We start from the raw sequence: 20,672 nt of genomic DNA, 5'->3' as shown, positions 1-20,672 counted from the left end.
GACTCGTGTGATTCGTCCGAACGTTTTATCATCGTGTCCAATCCTCTTCTCGTTTATGAAGAAGGCTCGCAGGTGCGTGCGAGGACTCGAATCCGGCGTGCATCCGGTCGTGTCATTAAAGCGTGAATTTATCGTCTTTCACGTATACATGACTACGACGTAAGTACTTACACATATGTTCGTAGATACTTATACACACACTAATGCCTAACGAAAAGTATCTACATCGATGTGAAGCACGCGCGAGCACAGAAAACACGTCCAAAGAGTACGTTCGATCTTGCCGTGGGTGGACACCGATATTTGAGTGATTTAGAAGCACTTTGCCCGGTAACAACCCGACGTCGCAACGTAGGTATATTGCATATATTGGACGCATATGCATATCGAGAGACTCTACGAATAGGTACCGCCAAATAACGAACGCGTTCTCTCTACGTTTTACGATCTTTCTCTTTCTCTTTTCTTTCTATCTCTTTGTACTGTTGCTGGTAGCAACATCGATAGGTGATTATTTGTCGGGAAAGAGCGAGAGAGAGAGAAAGAGACTGCATATTCATTCCGATGAAGTACGACCTCGTTTTCGACAATTGGATACGACCCGATAAAGTATATTTTTTTCTTCCGTTACGGATACAAAATATAGAAATAGGTATGCACTAAATCTTCGTGGTAGGTCTCTAGCGACTTATCTCCCCTATCTTTCCTTTCCTCTTCCCTTTTCCTTCTCTTTTTTTCCGATATACCCACTCAAAAATTACATCGACGAGACACTTCATTGACGACGTAAAAAATTCCCGTGCAAGTAAAAGATAACTTAAAACGAGTCGCTTAATTCCTCGAACAACTTCACTTCTGGCGACTTCTCTCTATCTCGTTCGAGTACCGTTATAAGTACCTACCTATCGTGGAATTAATGAGAATTGAAATTTTTATTTTTCGAAAGTAGGAAAAGAAACAGAAAGGAGAGGAAAAAAGAAGGAAAGAGAGGAAGAGAGCTTGGTAGGTGGCGACCTCGCACAGTCTCGACGCCAAGCAACATCTGTCAAGGAGTTCTCGGCGCAAGAAAGATACAGGAAAGTATGTGGTCGCTCTCGAAGAGAGGCACACGAGATCGAGAGAGAGAGAGAGAGAGAGAGAGAGAGAGAGAGAGAGAGAAGGAGAGAAAGAAAGAGATAGGCAGGCCGGATAGGAAAGGTGTGGGCCAGACTAGGTAGAGAGGGGTAAGGGCATCTAGTAAATACCTGTACTAGCCAAGCAGGTCCACTTGGAGCAGCGAGCCTTCTTCTCCTCCTCTTTCTACTTGTGCTGCTCCTCTTCTTCATTCTCCTCCCCCTCCACCTCCTCCTCGACCTCTTCCTCGTCCTCATCCTCCTCCTCATCCTCCTTCACTGCCACCTCCTTCTCCTTCCCTCCTTTCTCCACCTCTTTCTTCCACCTTCGACTCTTACCGTTACAAGACGCTGCACGATGCGCGAGGACGAACCCGTGCCGGAGGTTATTCACTCCTCGTTTTCCTCCTTTTCCGTGCGGCCAAGTTAAAAAAATGACGTAACTGCTAAGTAGGATTCGACGTATGAACGTCGAGCTCCTCTCTCGAATATAATAACCGGGAAAGGTGTCGCAAGAGTCTTCACAAGCATAACGCTCTTGCCTGTCTCGCCCGCGCTCTCGAAAACAAGCCTGCTCTTAGGAGCGTATAATTTTGATAATGAATCATAAGCAGTATAGTGCCCCTATACGTATACACGTCGCGAGGGAAAGAGAGACGAACGAAATTATATGATTCGATCGTATACATCATCGCGATACGGGCAAGTAGAAACGTAGAAAAAGAGCTTGAATTCCCTTAAGGTTGCTCCTGTGTGATCACGGGAGAAAACAATACTACTCTCTCTCTTATTCTTTTATCTAAACACGTAGTAGATTATTACGAGCGAGCGTAAATTATATAGACGTATATATGTATGTACATTGCAAGCATCAGACGGTTCCAAGAATTAAAGATCGATCGATCGATCGATTGATCGTAGTAAAAAAAAAAAAACAGTGCTTTTAGCGAAAGCAGACTTTTCTTCCATTCCAACGATTAGATGTACTTCTGTCTGGCTTTTACTTATCGATCGACGAATTAGACCCTTCCCTCTGTTTGCGAACTATGTCGTGGTATTCGCGAAACACGAGGTCGTCGAGCGAAACGCAATGTGACAGCGACACGATTTTCTCGCGCGTTACGTAACCCATCGTTCTTCTAGACGACGACGGCCACGATCTCGCGTGGCTAAAACACAATTATTTATGTCTATCCAGCTAACGCGTACGTGTACACGGCCGTATTTGAGGGCACGCGTGCTCGCGCGAGCACACATACCGTATATAGGGGTTACACTGAAAGAGAACTTAACTAACCTACCGTACTGGAAATATAGAAGCTCGGTGCTCTCCGGCGTTTGCTGCCGTTGCTACGTTCCTTGGTGTCACTCGTTCTAGCGTATAACGAGCCAACGTACAGAGTCGAGTACGACGGGCTGAAATCGTGCACCGTACCCACTCCCTCTCTCTCTCTCTCTCTCTCTCTCTCTCTCTCTCTCTCTCTCTCTTTTTCTACTATAAGGGTTGCGCGCTCTTTCGTACGTTCGTACACGTTCGAACGTATGCGTGTATAACCATTGTTACGCAGAGTGAGTACGTACGCATGCACGCGAAGGAACCGGTTGAGAGTCGAGCGGAGGGTGAAATAGGCTCTCGTCCAACGCCAGGGGTGTCGCTAACAAGACACGTACCTCTCCTCCCCCACCGTAAAAGGGTTGTACCTATGAGAAGCAGCAAATACACGACGGCTATGACGACCACGACCATGACTACGTCAACGACAACGAAAAGCATATATCTATATACGTACATCTATAAGCAGTAGATTCGTACTCGCTACCACCATCATCAACAACGTAGACCTCGACAGTCATTCACTAATGACTTATTAGCAGTCGTGCGTTGCTTAACGACGCGACAGGATTACTCCCCGTGTATTGTGACTGACTCTCCTGCTCCGTTTTTCCCCCACCCTCTTCAGTGACGCACTGCGTTTCGAACACTATGCGTACGCTTCTTTTCTCTACTTTTCCTTCATCCCTCCTTCTTTTTTCTTCTTCTTCTTTTCCCTCGTTTATTTTTATTCTCTACGATGCACACATTTTCTCACACTACTCGTACGTTTCCGCACAGATAAATACAGGAACGCGAGCATCGTTCTGCATATGTCTTTTCCTCTATTTTTTCTTTCTCTTTTTTTATTCCCTTGCATTCTTTCTCCCGCATCGTCGCCAATGCCGCGGGGGAGGTTACAAGAAATGCTTATTCCTCGCATCCATTAAGAAAATTAATGATTTTTAATTTTTACTCTCGTGGATTTCTCTCCCTTGTTATTCTCTCTCTCTCTCTCTCTCTCTCTCTCTCTCTCTCTCTCTCTTTTTTCTCCCTATTCTAGACACACGGAATCTCGTTAAGCTTCTTGAGCTCGAGATGCTTAACCCGGTCCTCCTCATGAATTTTTTCCCAGGTCTTATCCGAACATACATAGAATACATGCGTATCCAGGGCAGAAAAACTTTAAAGTTTGTCGATGCGTTAATTTGAATGCTCGAGATTTCGCAACGAGTTGAGTAAAATATAAGAGAGGTTCGTATGAAATACATGTAGATTTATATATATATATATATATATATATATATATATATATATATACACATTTTGTGAACATACTTAGACAAATTTGGTATTATTACGTTGGAAGCTAAAAAAGCGTTCAATAGCTTTTCCCAACGTGCTGAGATTATCGGATAAAGAAGGCTTTCGTACGCGTGGAAAATATTCTAAATATTTCAAGCGTTCCGCGGATTAATAGTATTATTCTGACGAAGAGAAGATGAGAGAAAAATAGAAAACGAGAAAGACTCGTACGACCGACATATTTCAAATTATACATTTTAATTCCTCTTAACGCTTTTGCACGTATCTTCGTTCTCCATAAAATTAATGACATACGATCTAATCGGTTCTCGGAGCGATTTATAAAAATTGCCTTTCACTTCGTGTTTCTTGAACATAGATAAACAATCATAAGATAACGAGGAAGGAGTAAAAATCTAAATACTTCGACTAATATCGATTAGTTTACAAATTTCCGCGGAACATCCTATCGATCGATCGTTTTGTGAATCATTACGGTATCGATTGCAATCATGACAGCCTTCGTGAAAAAACGAAGAGGAATATACATTCTTATAAAACCTGTGTGTATATTTCTCTCTTTCTCTCTCACTCTGTCTCTGCCTCTCTCTCCGTATGTAGATTTATATGTGTATTTCTATTACGTCCTATTCGATCGATATTGCCAAGGATTTACCTAATTACAAACGCGTTTTGCCTCGCGTGCCTCGACATTCCTCGCGTGACAATTAACGATTTGTAGCCACTAATGTTTGGATTAGATTAACGGTTTTGATCGAGTGCGAAGAAGGTATCCCGATCTTATTTTTTCCTTCTTCTCTTCTTAACTAAGTTTCTTTTTTAATCGCTTCACGTCACCATCGAACGATTTGAATAATTCGATACGTCAACGTGCTTCTGGTTTATCATATCTAGACGCTCTTATATGACGAATCAGATATTCTACGCGTCGTCACGGAAACTTCTAATCCGAAAAAGACAGAGACAAGAACGTGCCCATCGAGATCTATTCACTTTTGATGACGTCCGAACGACTAGTGATTCTTATCGTCTAGCTTCCGTAACAGCTTTAATGGCATCAGTCTTTCCCTTCGAATTCCGGTTCTAACTCGAAGCTCGTGTTTGTTTCTATATCTCTTTACGGTCAAGTACTATCCGAAATGGGATTTCGATTTTTATATTCAATGTCAAGTCCTTGGATCTCATCATACATTAATTACTGTACTTGACAATTTTTAATTGAACAAAATTACTCCTAATTACACGCTTACCATGACGAAGCAAAAAGAAGACGATCCGATCGTGTTTGTAAGATCGAAAGGAATCTCAATATTCGGTATTTATCACTTTCTTTATCTCTCTCACGCATGTGTATGCCTACTTTCTCGTCTAATTATACGTACATTCGATCGCATGACATTCGCAAGTGAACAGCTTATATGACGATCAATTAATATTAATTAAAATGGAACAAGCGAAATATTATTATTTCCGTTTTCTTAATAGCGTTCTCTTCTTACTTGGGCTATATCCTGATCAGAAATCGTGTAGACTTTCCAAAGGATGCGGCTTTCACGTTACACGTTGTCAACACTTAAGTCGAAGATTTCTAAAGATTATAATCGTTCGAATTCCTTTATAGATCGTAAAACATCTACGTTAATATAATGAAAAGAGGAAAGATTAAAAATGATATCGTAGATAGAAAGCGAGAGTACGACGTATATATAAATACGTACGTATCCTTCGGCGATAAGATTCCAACTGCCGGCTTGAGGTGAAATAAATAAAAACCGTATTGTTTACGATCGAAAACAAAGATCATAGATGTCGTCGTAAGTTACGAAGACGGTATGGAATAGCGAGATACGTTATTGCTTCCGTAATAAAGATACTTCGATAACATTGAGATCGTATTGCTTTTACAAAGGGGGAAGAAATCTTTTTAAAAAATGTATAAACAGGCGTCGACGTCGAATCAACGGACGTATTCGCGAGAAAGGCGACAATTCACGCGAGGTGTAAATTTTACGGTTACCGACACCAAGCTCAGCTAATAAAAGGTGTGCTCGCCGTGACAAATCTATTTAAATGCGATAGGGAAAAACGATGATCGTAAAATCAACGCGTACGCTTGCAAATCAAAAGCGTAAGGTATTTATACACACGACATCTGCGAATAATCCGTACGTAATCTTTAACGCTATGTCAATTCGACATGTTCGCGCTCGTTAAATTCATAGCTAATCTCTCGAACGACATTCGCGTAAAACAGATGCACGTAATTCCTCTATACGGGAACTAATTTTTCAACGAAAAATAATAAAAGCTAAAAGGTAGAAAAATAAGAAACGAGGTGCACTCAAACTTAGCAATACGCCCACATATTCGTCGCTTATCAACGATATTACGAGACACATAACGGACGTTTCCCGTTACCGAGCAACCATTTTTACGATACATAAAACGCAACATCTCTGCCTTTTCACACGACGTTTACACCCGCGATATCTTAGGTATTTCTTTTTTTTTCCTTTTTGTCCTTTTATTATATTCTTAGAGAATTTTTCAGTAAGTAGCTTTACTTTCGATATTAATGCTCGTACATATCTTCGCCAAAATTCAAGACTCGCATGATCGCGTACTTTCGCAATATGGAGAAAAACGACGTCGGTAAACGTAAAGCGTTCTTCGACCTCGCATTTTTCCAACAACCGGTCGATCTAGTCTCCGAGGAGCGAGTTTAACGGACCAACGACCTACGACCAACGTGTCTCTCCCCCGCTTTGCTAGCAATTAACAATAAGTAAAACTAATGGTTCTCTCGGTTTATCTCAAATGCCAACTACTTCTCGCGATTTGTCGTACTTGCGGTTACGTTCGAATCGGATTTCAACCTTCTTATCTCCAAAATCGCGAAAGATTCTCGACCATATCACAAGGATCTTTCCGGTAGCTGGCATCAGGGCCTGGCGAGACGGACTCTTGTCCTCGTCTCGACAGAAAGAGAGAGAGAGAGAGAGAGAGAGAGAGAGAGAGAGAGAGAGAGAGAGAGAGAGAGAGAGAGAGAGAGAGAAAGAGAGAAAAAGCGGAAACATGGGATACAATTCCCAGGCTCGTTATCATGATATACACTTCGTAAGGCCAGTCCACGATCCGAGAGAGTTCACTCGTGCCGTTCTAAATGCAGGAGTGGACCACCAGTGTTGGCGTGCCACATGGCCACCGTACTTTGCGCGACAGAAGGCCTTATAACCCAGCATACGCGCACGCGCACAGTCACGCACACGAGGAAGACGATCTTTCGTTGAAGAGAAAGAAGAAGAAGAGCGCGTTAACGTATACCAGACTCTGCTCCTCGTTGCTTCAAAAAGAGGGCGTGTTCAAGAACATACTTTAATTATCGACTCTTCGTTTTCTTATCTTTCGTGTTGCACTATTATGAGTACACGGGCAAATTTTCTTCGTAAATGCGAGCTGTCGTGTCTTGAAAAAATGAAAGAAAATGAGAGCGAAAGAGACAACAAATTTCTACATGCATTAGTGACGCTTTCGAAAACGTGGGCGCTCGTTTTACTGGTCTCTCTCTCTCTCTCTCTCTCTCTCTCTCTCTCTCTCTCTCTCTGTCTTCCTCTTTCTTTCGAGAGAAGAATTTAAACACTAATAGTCGGATAAGAGTCTTATTAGAAGGCTCGCTCTTTTCTTCCGCGCGGACGTAAATCTCTTCGCGTAAATTGCGTGTAATCGGGCAAATTAGTGCGACGTAATGCACGGAGGAAAGCCGAACGTTAATACGCAACGGAACGTGAAACCATCTTCGTGAACGGTCTACGATCGAGATGACACGTACTTTAAGCTAATATCAAACGAATAAAATGGGATTAATGAGATACGAATAAGTACGGATGGCGAAAGCGTGATCTTCTGAAAGTGAAATAGTTTGACAAGAAGAAGCTCGATTATTATTTTATTTTTATTTCCTTTTTTTCTTTTTACTATTCACGTTCCTCTTGTTAGAAAGGCCTGACCGTAATTACCGTCACCAAGTCGCACACGTCGTCACGAGGCTTTCCTCGAAGCATGTAAAGTAATCAAGAAGCGTAGGAGGGAAAAATAAAAGGAACGAAATATAATTTCTCTGGGGATTTCTCGGTGCATTTCCTTGCCCATCCCTTTCTGTCTCTTTCTCTTTCTCTCTCTTTCGAGATATCCTTGGAGCATATTACGCGGCACGTATACCATGCGTGAGGAACGTAAAAGTGCGTAGGCTTCGCATATTTATTTTAATGAGTTCTCCTCTCTTATATCACGGCGGGTCGAACAAACGCGCTCACGCACTTTTCGCATTTCCGCCTTCTTCTTCGGGAGTCGCGCGGCCAACGTTCCGCGGTGGTACGCACGAGCATCGCCAATGTCGCCAACGTCGTCGTCGTCATCGTCGTCGACGTCGTCATCGTTGTCGACGTCGTCGTCGTCGTCGTGACGACGATGGAAATCCTACTTTTTTTCCGACCCCTCTGCATCGTTCACGAGGGGCGTTATACCTGCCTGCGTACGCATATAAGTGCACGTACGACCGCACGCGGGGATATACCTAAGTACGTACGTACGCATCGTGGAGGAAGAGGAGAAACTGAAGGAAAAGGAGAAAGAGGAATAGGGTGGGAAGAGGAGGGTAGCCAACGCACCCGCAGGGATCAATGCACCGTCAGGGTGCACCGCCCTGCCGAGTGCTCGTGCGCATCGTCTATGCATCTTCGCATGCAACCGGAGCACCGTTTCATCCTCGTCAACCCCTTTTTCCTCTCTTCCACCTCCGTCGCCCCTTTTTTCCACCCTTTCTGCGTGAGCATCCCTCCTCTTTCTTTATTTCTCTCTTTCTCTCCGCTGCCTGCGCGCACTGCCCTAGACTCCCTCTCGTCCTAGCCACCCTCCGCCTCTTCTTCTTCCTCTTCGCACTTCTACGATCGTGCAAAACCCTACCCTACCCTAAGAATAATCCCTTTCCGCGCGCTATATCGCGCGATCTATATATCTAGGAAAAAGAAGAGAGGAGGGCTCGCACCACCAATACCAACTCAAGACCGAGCCTCCCCTCCTTAGAGGGAGGTGAAGCACCACCACCGTTGGTCTCTCTCGTATACGTGTGTACACGTTCGCAACTTCAACCCTTCGTGCGCGAGCAACCGGGAAAAGGGTCGCTGGGTGGTCTAGATTTTTTTCAAGTGCCTTCCTGTTGGAACTCGACGCGGTTGCCATGCCGTAGGTGCGAGAAGGAGAAAGAGAAAGAACGAGGGTCCGTTCTCCATCTCTCGGAGCTTCTCTCTGCCGCTATTTCTGCCTCTACTACCTCCATTTTTTTCTCTCTTCCGACGCGAGGAAACTCTAATCGAGACGCCTTGTGCCCTGCTTTTTACCCTCCCGATGGGCACCTACGCGTCTTGCATCTGGTTTGCTTTCGGTTACGAGTCACTCCTTCCCTTCGTTACTCTCGGCCCTCCAACGATGAAATTAAAGGAACATCTATACGCCAGAGATCCCGATTTCCAGAGAAGTGGACGGCTTCGTCGAGGAAGGTAGGAAAGATAGTAAGATCGGATAGGGGGAAAAAGTAGTAAGGAAATCTAGGAGAGACGACGTTTGGTAAATCTTGTCGCGGTGAATAGCTTGGCCGAAGTATAAAAGAGAGCCGAGGCGAGGAGGCAGAGGGAAGGGCTTATCGACGTTCGTCATCGAGCGCGCGAGGCAAATAAGGTAGAAAACGGTGAGTGCGCTCTCTCTCTCTCTCTCTCTCTCTCTCTCTCTCTCTCTCTCTCTCTCTCTCTCTCTCTCTTTCCTATGGCGTCCATCAGGAAATCGCGACGGACGGGCACGTACTTCTTGGCCTGCACTTCATCCTTCGTCTCGTCGTCGTACTCGTTGCGCGCTCGCCGCGCCGAGAAATCCTAACGACTCCCACAGTCCTCTTTCGATCCTCCTCACGTTATCGAAACTCCTCTCTTTCCTCTTCTTGTTCTTCCTTCTCCTCCTTCGCTTCCTTTTTCTTCTTCTCTTCCTCTTCCTCTTTTGCCGGCACGGCTTGCTCGGCACTCGTCGTAATTCCGTTTAGAATCGTGCACTCCGAACGCGGAGAGATCCGCACCGCGAGATTCACCTCGTACCACGACGTGGTCTAGAAAAGATCTCGTTGGATGTATGCAACTACAACGAGCCACCAAGGACGAACGTTTGAGTTTATCTTTCGTTCTGGTGACAGCAACGGGTAGTAGATGCTAGACGGAAGAGAAAACTAGTAGTAGTGCCGCTAGTAGGAACATCGAACTTATCGGCTATACTCGTCCCATAAGCCTGTATAAGTATGCGTGCACTTACCTACACACACACGCCTCGGTGTATTCCAATTTATTGCGAACGCTCGTCACCGAGGAGCCGCCACTCTTACTCGCGACTCTGCTTGCTGGTCTCTGGAAGAGGAGAAGCACCGAGACCACCTGAGGTGCGTCTCCATCCTGCACTTCCTCTTCATCCCTCTCTTTTCCTCGTGACCGTGCCGCTACTACTTTATACCTTCTCTCGATTCGGTGCTACTCCATGACGTCCGCGCATAAGGACGAAGAAGGAAGAAGAAACGTCGGCGATCCGTCCTCCGACCACTTGGACGTTTCTCCTCCACCCCCTTTACAACGAAGAACAAGGACCCGACGCTTTCTCTCTTTCTCTTTCTTTTTATTGGTAACGTGCGTAGAAAATCGTCATAGGAAACGATACCAATTGTATTCGATCGAACATTGAAATAAAGCGAACCGATTGGATTACGAACCATCACGAGCAACGAAAGAGAAAGAGAAAGAGAAAGAGGAAGTAAGAAATGCGAAGATTTTTCTCTTCTTCGATGTCCTCGTAATATACACACTGTGCTACAAAATGCGACCGTCGATTCGTATGTCGCATTAATTCCGTGCCATGTCGGGGCCGCGCATAAACGCGCGCGATATCGTATATGCATAAGAAATCTTGTAATGGATTATATCTGTGAATATGACGTGGTACCTACGGTTCGCGCAGCCTCTCGCCAACAGTCAGGAAGAATGCTTTTCGATTCTCATGCGGTGTCGACGTAGGAGCGGCAAATCTCTGTTGGCTTTTCGACGAACGAACGAACGAAGAAGGACAACGAAGACGAAGACGACGACGACGAGAACGACGACGACGACGACGAGAGCGGTGAAACGACGAGATGACGAGAAAGAGCCGATGCGAGTGAAGAAGTGGAGGAATGAGGAGGAGGGGTGGGACGTAGGCAGAATGGTATATCAAACTGGATGGCTTCCATCCTTATTCCGTATTCGGATGCGCATTCGATTAACATACAGTTGCACCGGGGCCACATTGCGCTATCCATCCTACTCCCTTTTCGCATTCTCTTCTCGTGAACGCGAGCGCGCGTGTGAGAGAAAGAGAAAGAGAGAGAGAAAGAGAGAGAGAGAACTACTGCATCTTTCCTCGTGTGTATATACGTACGCGAGAGAAGGAAAGAAGAGAAGAAAAAGAAGATGAAGAAAATGATGACGAAAGAGAAAGAGAAAGAAAGAGAGAGAGAGAGAGAAAGAAAGAGAGGTGCGTGTAGCGGGCCAGTCAGAGTGTATATACAGTCGACAGGAGTATAATAATGTTTGCGCGACTATGCAATGCGCTCGCGTTTCAAATCGACTCGAGTGGGCATTGATCTTTGATCTTGAAGCAAAGGCATGCTTACTTACCGCATTCTCTTTTGCTGCCGTTTCACCCCTCCTCCTTCTCCTCCTCCTCCTCCTCTTTCTCCACCTTTTCGTCGCTCGCATCTTCCAACCGACTCGACGAGCCTTTCGACGACAGCCTCCTTCTTCTTCTCGTCTCTCTCCTTCTCGTCTTCCTGCTCGACAAAGTCCTTACCCTTTACTTTCTATCGAGAATCTTTCTCGCGCGCCAAAATTTAAACGTAAAAGAGGAATAAAATCGACGCCGTTTCAAATTTTATCACTTGCAAACTCATTAAAGTGTTCGAATGCTCGATAGCCTGATACAGAAACTAAAAGGTTTTACCATTTATGCGTAATAAAAAGGAAATTACGTATAAGAAGGAAAGTATTAACTTATCGAGAAAACGTAAATATTCGTACGTTTATCGTATTATTGCAAGGGTAGTAAAATAAGTTTACCCAAAGTTATGTCTAACGCAGGCTCGAACTAAAGTTTCCTTTCGTTTCCTTTTGTTACAGGTAAGTCGCATCGATTTCAAAGGCAAATGATAGTCAAGAAAGTTACACCTACCCCGATAAAAGACTCTACTATAAATGACGTATGTAAAACTTATCTCCCATTCTGATGGTTCCGTTCAATCTCAATTTGTAAACTATCCATAATGCTGTTTATACGCTCGATCGAACCATTTGGTCGTCACGAAAAAACACGAAAGAAGAGAAGGGGCATTAATCCCGCATCGAACCACTAAATCCCAGTAGCTGAACGATCTCTCGTATAACGCCATCATATAATTCCCCATTACATGAGATCGTAGGGAATGGAGATCCTCGTGGTCCAATACGACTAGAAGCGGATACTAACAACGTACTCGAGTGGAAATTTACCGACAGCAGGGTCCCTGCGCGCGAAATTCAAAACAGAGTCGTAAAACGAAGTGGTTCGGTCCGGTCCGGTCTTGGTGGCATTTTACGGGTCTCCAGCGTCGGTAATCCGTATCTTTATCGACTTTTATCCGAACGACGATCGTCTTTCGTGGGATATGTTGTTCTCTCCGTTCTCTAGCGTTTTATTATTTCAACTCGTTCCTCTTTACTACATTCTTTTCCACCTTCACGAAATTCCTCCTCTCGTTATACGTCTTCGAAAGCGCATACACTATTATCGCAGCTATTTTCTTTAATTCGATTGTTATTTCGCTTTCTCTTTACATAAAGCAAAAATGAAAACGCTTCTAAGAATGATTGTGCCACGAATGAGAGGCAACATATCACACGGGAGAATAAATTGGAATCAAATTACCTTGAACGTCCGTGGGATCGCGGAAGGTCATCGAGATCGACGAGGCGCGAACGATCTATCGCAGTGATCGATTGATCGATCGATCAAGAATATCAAGCCTTGTGGCCATCTGCTCTTTCCTCTATTAACGCGTCCACTGCTAGAAGGAAGGAAACGAAGGGAAAGGGAAGGAAGGGAGAGTACTCTTTCCCGGAAGATCTTGATCGTCACGTAGACCGGATAAATCGATTTGTGCTCGATTACCTACCGATCCGTAACAACGGGATAACACCAACGTGTTTATTCGAGGAGAAAGAAGTATTCCGAACTGTGCGCCGATCAACCAGCGATAAGAACACATTGTAATTGCAGTTCCGCGTAAAACGATGGAATCGCGAAACTTCCCACACGAAGCTTAGAAATGTTCCGTTCCGTTTCCTTTCGTTCCGTCCCATCCCCTTTCCGTACCGTTCCGTTCCGTTCCGGTCGTGCGTGCGTGTACGCTCAGACGTTTCGATCCAATAGATCCAAACGAGAAGACAGCGGAGACGAACGTGCTTGCACGCGGAAAATCGATCATAATCGCCGGGCGACTATGCGCGATGTTTGCTCTTTCTACAGCTACCGACCGAAGGGTGCTTTGGTAAAAAGATCCGAGCGAGTTGCTCGGTGGTACGTGGAAAGGTGCATCGTACGCATACGTATGCACCTTTCTCAGGGCGTATGCTCGTCGCGGATGGGCACTAAATTAAGGCAAAAGAAAAAGAGATCTCAGACGTGGAATGAGGAGAGAAAAGATAGAAAGAGAGAGAGAGAGAGAGAGAGAAAGGGAGAAGAACGCCGAAGCAGCAACGCGCATGCATAGCTCGGGCGACACGCATCGATCAATCATTCGCTAATTATGCTCGCGATTTCTTTCTTTCTTCGGAGAGAACTCCGACGTCACGAGGCCATTGACCCCCTCCTTCTTTCTCTTTCTCTTTCTTTCTTTCTTTCTTTCTTTCTCTCTTCTTGAATGCTGCCGGATCGAACAGAACGGAAACGAGCACGGGCTCGTGTCCTCCTCGTTGAATCTCCTCTCGCGTGTCCTCGAAGCCTTTCGAACCGGAGCCCTCCACAATTCGGAGGAAGGGGTAGAGAATGGAGAAGTTAGGAAGAAAAAGACAAAGACGGACGAGCTTCGAGAAGAAGCAGAAGAAAAGGGAGAAAAAGGGGAGGGGAAAAAAGAGAGCTAGTCGGCTCGAATCGAAGGGGTATTAAATGAAATTAAGCAATTAACCATTTAACCGAATTAACACACCGTAGATCTTACCCTTGTACTTGCGGATACGAACTGAAGAGAAGAATGTTGGTTGAACATACGAAAAGATGGTTAGCATGAATTTTCTCTCTCTCTCTCTCTCTCTCTCTCTCTCTCTCTCTCTCTCTCTCTTTCTTCTCCTTTTATCTTCTTTTCTCTTACGCTTCGATTCAGTAAGCATTGCTTCGTTAATTAATTAAGCTCGCGTTTCGAATCCGACTCGTCGTCGATCTGTTCGTTCTTCTTTTCTCTTCCTTCTTAGCTTCGACGATCGGTCGACGGTTGAAAAAACTTGGCGGCTGATCGGTATCCCGAGACTCTCTTTCTTTTCTGCTTTCTTCTCTCTTTCTCAATCTTTCCTTGAATATTTCGCGGATCGTGACGCGTACGCGCCTTCATCGTCTGCCCGTTTTCTTTGGCACGTATCGAGTCGCATGCTGTTCCTGGCGCCAGGATGTACGCGATTTAATTAAGCGATCGACGAAGAGAAGTACGAAAGGTAGAGATAGAGATAGAGAGAAAGAGTGAGAGCGTGCTTCGAGACTTCGTGCTCGGATTCCGTCGATATCCCTCACCGCGATTGAAGATAGTCCGACCTTTCGAATTTCCATCGACTCTCAAGAACCGAACGATCGATTTGTTTTAACTTCATTTCAATGTACGCGTTTCGTTTAATTCGATTCATCGAAGCGGCCGATCAAACGAGGCAAAAACCCAGTGTGTCGTATTACAAAATCAACCTACGAATAACGGATAACATTTATATAACAGTCCCGTTATTTTGTTAATCAATTCGCTTAAATAAGACAATGAACGTACAAACTTCCTATTGTACATTCGAACTGACGATAAATTTAAACAATACGGATTATAAAAAATCGCGAATACGATTTCTAAAGTCCAAATACTTATCGTAAAAGAAAGGTCGTTAAGAGTGATTTTCAAGTACTGAAATTCACCGATTTGCCGAATTTATGATCACGTAATACTGTTTTGTCGCCCACGTGACGGTATTCTCGTGCACACCGGTACTCCTTCGTGGTGACGCGAGAAAGACCAATGTAATACATTATCTCGTGAAATAACCGCGGCACGACAGTAATGACCGGCTGTAAAGTAATTAACGGTAGTAATAAACATAGTCGAGCGCACTCAACGCGGCTACTACTCGTTACACCATCTCTTTCTCTATGTATATATATATATATATATATATATATATATATATATGTAGGTATATATATGTATATGTATATACATACATATATAAGTATGTATATATACCTATCATTCCCTTTCCCTTCCTTTTCTTTCTATCTATATGTCGAGAACCTACAGAGGGAAAGTATCGTGAACTATGCGAACAAAGACGCCCTTACGACCTTTTAGTTTCTTTCGTTTTTTCCTTTTCTCCTTTTCATCGTTTACGAAGGTACTATCTTAGCCTTCGGAGGACGACGAGTCTAGTCAGAAAAATCAACTATCATCGTTCACGCGCGACGTCTTAATTCGTTTACACGAAAGACGTGTTTCACGCCTTATCGTGGACGAGACTATTAATAACGCCAAGGAATTTAATTTGTCATCGATAGCATCGACGTTGAGCGGCGGTTAGGCGATTGCCGTTAGGATATCGATTAAATTTAACTACGTATGTACATACGTAATACTGCTTACGTCTGTGTCGCGTGTTCACGCGCTTGTAAATATCTTTCTTCGTTCTCTCCCTCGGTTTATGATTGTATTATTCTATTGGTACTCGAAGATTGTCCGTTAATATGTAAAATAAATTTAATGATAAAAAAGTAAAAAAAAAAAATAAACTAGAAGAATTCGAAGAAACGATTCGATGAGATAGCTCGATAAAAACGTTGGTCAGTCCTTTCATCGATACGATCGTTTTGTCATTATAAAGATATATTCTGACAAATTAATCCAATCGAAAGACGATTCTTCGCTAACACTAACTAACGAAACTTTCATCTTGACATCTCTTATAAATCTGGGACAAGTTAAAAACTTAGTCGATCTGTCTGTTCTCGATGAAAAATAATCAAATTCATTAAGAATCTCGAATAGAAGAAAATTCTAAAGATGTGTGTCTTTTATCAATCAAATGAACTCACATTGTCACCTTAAGAAACCTCGTCTGCATACTTCGGATATATTGTTATAAAGGAAAACGCATTGGACGTGTTCACCACGCAAGAAGTATTCGAAGTAAACTGACTATAATAGAATATCCACATAGGAAGAGACCGTACTTGAGATCGTAGCGTTGAAAAATCGACTTTGCTCCTTCACGTCATCTAGGGAGAGACACACGGAGCGAGAGAAAAAGAGAGAGGGAGAGAGAGAGAGAGAGAGAGAGAGAGAGAGAGAGAGAACTCGTTCGGTGATCTCTCTCGGATGGTGTCACTATCGATATTTACTCAGGAATTTATCGTCGAGCGTAGATCAAACCGGTGAAAGGTATATCGCGTGGGCACAAGAGGAGAGCCAAAGCGAGAGAGGCTATCTCACAAACGTGCGCGCTCGCGCGAGCTCGGCCACAAGCATGAAAACCTTGTCCCTCGCATCGTCCGGGCATTTGCCTAATCCGGTTTGACAGAGAAGTGACACCGTGTTGTGACGGGGCGAGACGTTCTCGTCCGCTCGATCGTGAATTCTATCCGCTGCTGCCGCCGCCATCGGTTCTCTTTCTCTTCTCTTTCCCTCTTTCCTTAGCTTTCTCTCTCGCACCTCCTATGTAAGTCGATCTATTTCTTATAATAGGACAGCAGTCGAGCTTCCCTTCCGCGCGACTCAACTCGCGTGTTTGCCAACGCGCTCAGGTATCTTCCAGATAGAAGAGGAAAAAGGTCCAACTACCTGTTCGAGCTACCGAAGACGAGAAAGAATCATTCCTTCTTTCTCTCCCTTTCTATCGTCGTTTTACTTACTCTTCTCTACTTCTTGGCGTTGTCGCGTTCCGCACTCGGCATCGCGTTCCTCTTCAAGACGAAGATCTCGAAATCTTCCGGCGGTTTAACTGCCTTCGAGCGACGATCTTCTTCTCTCCGCCTCTCTTGCCGTTGCTTTCAGATAAGAATCGAAAGGATAAGCAGGTTCCTCCAGCGCATTGTGCGCGCTCGCTCGGCCGTGCGTAATTTTCTATTTCACGGACGCGCTCGATCCATCGGACCGTCTTTAAATATATTTCCCCTGTACGTTTCTTTTTTCTTTCTTTCTGTCTTTCCTTCTCTACTTATCTTTTTCTTTACATCGCCGTCCTCTTATACCCCTAATTCATATCCATGTCCGCTAATGAGAAGAGAAGCACCTCGGCATCTTCCAAGTCGTTGTCAAATTCGCCGTGTATTTATCTCACTCTTTTCTCTCTCTCTTTCTCTCTTTCCTGGTCGTTCTTCCGGCATATCAAGCGTTCTCCGTTTCAGGAAGAATATGCGTCCCTTCTGTTAAAAGTCAAACACTCCGGAAGAACAAAGTATCCTCGTTTCGTTGAGGATTAATCGAATTTTCGAGGAGGCGTATCAAGGAGGCGTATCAAGTCAAGTGGAAAAAAGATAAAGAGAGAAATAGAAGGGGAATGAGATAGATAGAGAGAGAGAGAGAGAGAGAGAGGGAGAGAGAAAGAGAGAAAAGAGGACAACGTACGCAAAATCTGCACGATCATTCAACGCGGTCGAGTTTTTAACGAGACTCCGGTATATCTTAAAACGAAGATAATGATTTAACGTGACAAATTCGCTTTTTACGCTTGCTGGCGGAGAATTTGGTACCGTCGGTACGAAAAGAGGCAATTGCCGTGACGCGACGACCTTACTACGGGATAAACTCCCTTGCCACTCCTCTTGCCCTTTCTCGCTCTCTCTCTCTTTCTCTCTGTTATTCTTCCTATCGCCACTCATTTATTACGCGCACACGTCGTTCGAAAAGAGGAATGAAAAGAGAAAACGGGACAAAGATCGAAAGAACGGGCTTCGTCGTCGTCGTCGTCGTCGTTCTCGTCGTCGTCGTCGTCGTCGTTCTCGTCGTCGTCGTCGTCCTCGCGAATCGTAGTGAAAAGCCAAAGTTTTTTGTCGAATAAGGGCTTGCAACAAAAAGGGAAAAGATCTCGAGAAGAAACTCTTTCTCTCTCTTTCTCTCTTTCTCTTCTATTCGCATCTTCCTCGTCGTCAGTCGAAGGATGATGCTTTTAATTTGAAACTACGAGTCGAGTAACGATTTAATGCGACGTTTGTACCGACCGACGTTGACTCGCGGGAGGTACTGTGCTAACCGAGAAAGAGAGAGAAAGAGAGAGACAGACAGAGAGACAGAGACAGAGAAAAAGACTTACTCCTCACCCCAGTCGAGGAAAATTACAGGCTGCTACGCGCGAGGCCGTTGTATGTGCGCGCGCGCTCGCGCCACCAGAAGATTTTTAGTTAACCGCCTCCTCTTGGTCCCTTCAATGACCACCGTCGACGGCTCCTACTTGCTACCTGTTTACGATTAACAATAATCATTCAATTACTGCGCGTGACGTGCACGTCACGTTGTGCGTTACGCGAGAAAGGAGAGAGTGGAGAGGGAGAGGTAGAAATAGAGAGGAAGAGAGACGAGGGACGAGTTCTTTTCCTTTATTCTTTCCTTTTTCCTTTTTTCTTTTATTATTATTTTTTTTTCTTTTTTCTTTTTTTTTTGAACCACGCAACGTCGTCGACGTTCCTCGTTAGCAAGGAAAAGGGGAACGTCTGAATCATGCGCATAGATCGACGAGGCAAAGATATCTACGTAGATACATATATATCTACATACGTATGTACTTAAGTAGGCTGTGGAAAGGACGAGCGGAGTGCAAATTGGAAAATCGTGATAAGTAGTGAAAATGCTTGGCAGGCAGTTGAACCGTTTCTTGTTCGAGAAATCTGGGTTAAGTGCTTACGAAAAAGAAGTAGAGAAGAGGTCGAGAAGGAAAAGGTGGAAATTTAAAAATGGCGCGGTATGTTTAGAAGCATCCTCGAAATGTCGAAGGAAAGATAGCGGAAAACGATTCGAGAGGATAACGAGAAAAGAACTACTTCCGATCTCGAGAGGATGCTCTTTAAAAGTGTCAGCAACGATCATGTTACTTTTCTCTGTAATGTCGTTTCTCTTCCTCCTAGTTTTTTTTTCTTTTTATATCTCTGTTTATTGTAAATCGAAGCTTTATGCTCTATACGAGCGATTCAACCATTTTTTCGGACTCATCGGACTCATAAACAATTTAAAAACGTTACGTCGTTCTTCATCGTACGATGTAAAACTTCTAAGCCGAACGATTTATGAAATAAATCGATATGATCGCGATATCTTGCCATACGTTTACGACGATTTAATGCAGACACGTTGTATAATATAAAATAATAATAAATCCCATGATTTAGAACCGCTTATTTGTCGTAAACTCTTGGAAACGGAGGGACGTTAAATCCCGCTCGTAAACTCTCCCTTTATAATCGTACGCGAAGCGGTCGATATCGTCTTTCGACAAGGACGAATATTTTTTCGCGTCTTCCTCGTGTCCTTCATCGACCGACATAGTCGTCATTTTTCGCACGAGATACGCATGCGGTCCGACAATATCGTGGGAGGAAAGAAAAAACGTAGTGGAGTCTGAAATGTTTGCTTAGCTGTCTCCAGGCTTCTTTCATGCATGTCTCTCTCTCTCTCTCTCTCTCTCTCTCTCTCTCTCTCAATATGTCCATGCGTATTCCTTTCAAAAGGCTTATATTAAACAAACAGTATTAATATTCGATCCTTGTATTCTTTCTCCTCGGCATTTTTATCTTTTTGTCGATCATCCTCTTTTCGAAGTGACGTCACGTCCGCCTGTCTATCTACAACTCTCTTCTCTTATCCGAACTTAAACGATGACGACGCGAGTTCGTTTTCACAAGAGATAAGGAACGCATCTTTCGTGGAAGACGAACGCGTGAAACAAAACCCAGTCACGTACTACTTTTTATTCGCTAACGTTAACGATTTTGGTGAGTTCGATACGCGTCTGAATTTCCATTTCCAAAAATACATTTCTTAATATAACCCTTGTAAGCTCCTAACGCAAAGTAAGATCGAATGTCTATAATGCTCTCTTTCTCAGCTCGTTCCTAAACAGCATTTAGATAACGAGTACAAATTTTCGTCCTAACGAGGCTATTTGGAAAAAGAAACTCTGTATTAGCGTCGGCGAATTGGTTTTTATCCTGGCTCCTTCGAGCGAAACAAGTCCCGACATAATAAGTCTTTCAGCTTGGATTCCGCGTCCGGCGGTAATTTTCGAAAAACCGAAGAAACCGCGATTCGCTTTGGACGATTTAACTCGGCGAGCAAAAAGGGCTCGCGCGTCACGTGACGCGCGTACCTGCGTGCCTCGAAGCGAAGACGGCGAGGTGCCGTTCGCTTGCTCGCTTGTAAGGAAAGACTGTGGCTGTGGCTGTGGCTGCGACGCCGAGCAGATGGGCACGTCCTCTTTTCTCTACATTCTACACGATCCACCAACGTGGTCCCGGCTTTCCGTCATTCTTCGTTCCTCTACCCACACCGTCCGTCGTCTCTCACGAAATATCTCGCATCTGCCGGCATTGTCTATTGTCGA

General features: G+C 44.3%; 1 protein-coding gene and 1 long non-coding RNA gene across 3 annotated transcripts in view; one reads left to right on the top strand and one right to left on the bottom strand.

Annotated features, from left to right (window-relative positions):
• Positions 1–20,672, top strand: part of LOC122632408 (ephrin-A5) — a 649,201-nt gene that overhangs the window by 404,860 nt on the left and 223,669 nt on the right. The window lies entirely within an intron of this gene.
• Positions 1–20,672, bottom strand: part of LOC122632413 — a 72,479-nt gene that overhangs the window by 40,478 nt on the left and 11,329 nt on the right. The window contains exons 2-3 of one of the 2 annotated variants that reach the window (XR_006327868.1): positions 18,393–18,537; positions 11,490–11,641 (exon numbers count right to left, since the gene is read on the bottom strand). This is a non-coding gene — a long non-coding RNA (uncharacterized LOC122632413). The remainder of the gene's footprint in view (positions 1–11,489; positions 11,642–18,392; positions 18,538–20,672) is intronic. The other variant, XR_006327867.1, reaches the window with a different exon arrangement.

This window comes from Vespula pensylvanica, chromosome 10, assembly GCF_014466175.1.
Source record: "Vespula pensylvanica isolate Volc-1 chromosome 10, ASM1446617v1, whole genome shotgun sequence".
Taxonomy (NCBI): Eukaryota; Metazoa; Arthropoda; class Insecta; order Hymenoptera; family Vespidae; genus Vespula; species Vespula pensylvanica.
The sequence above is the reverse complement of the archived record's forward strand: the minus strand, read 5'-3'. Positions and strand labels throughout refer to the sequence as shown.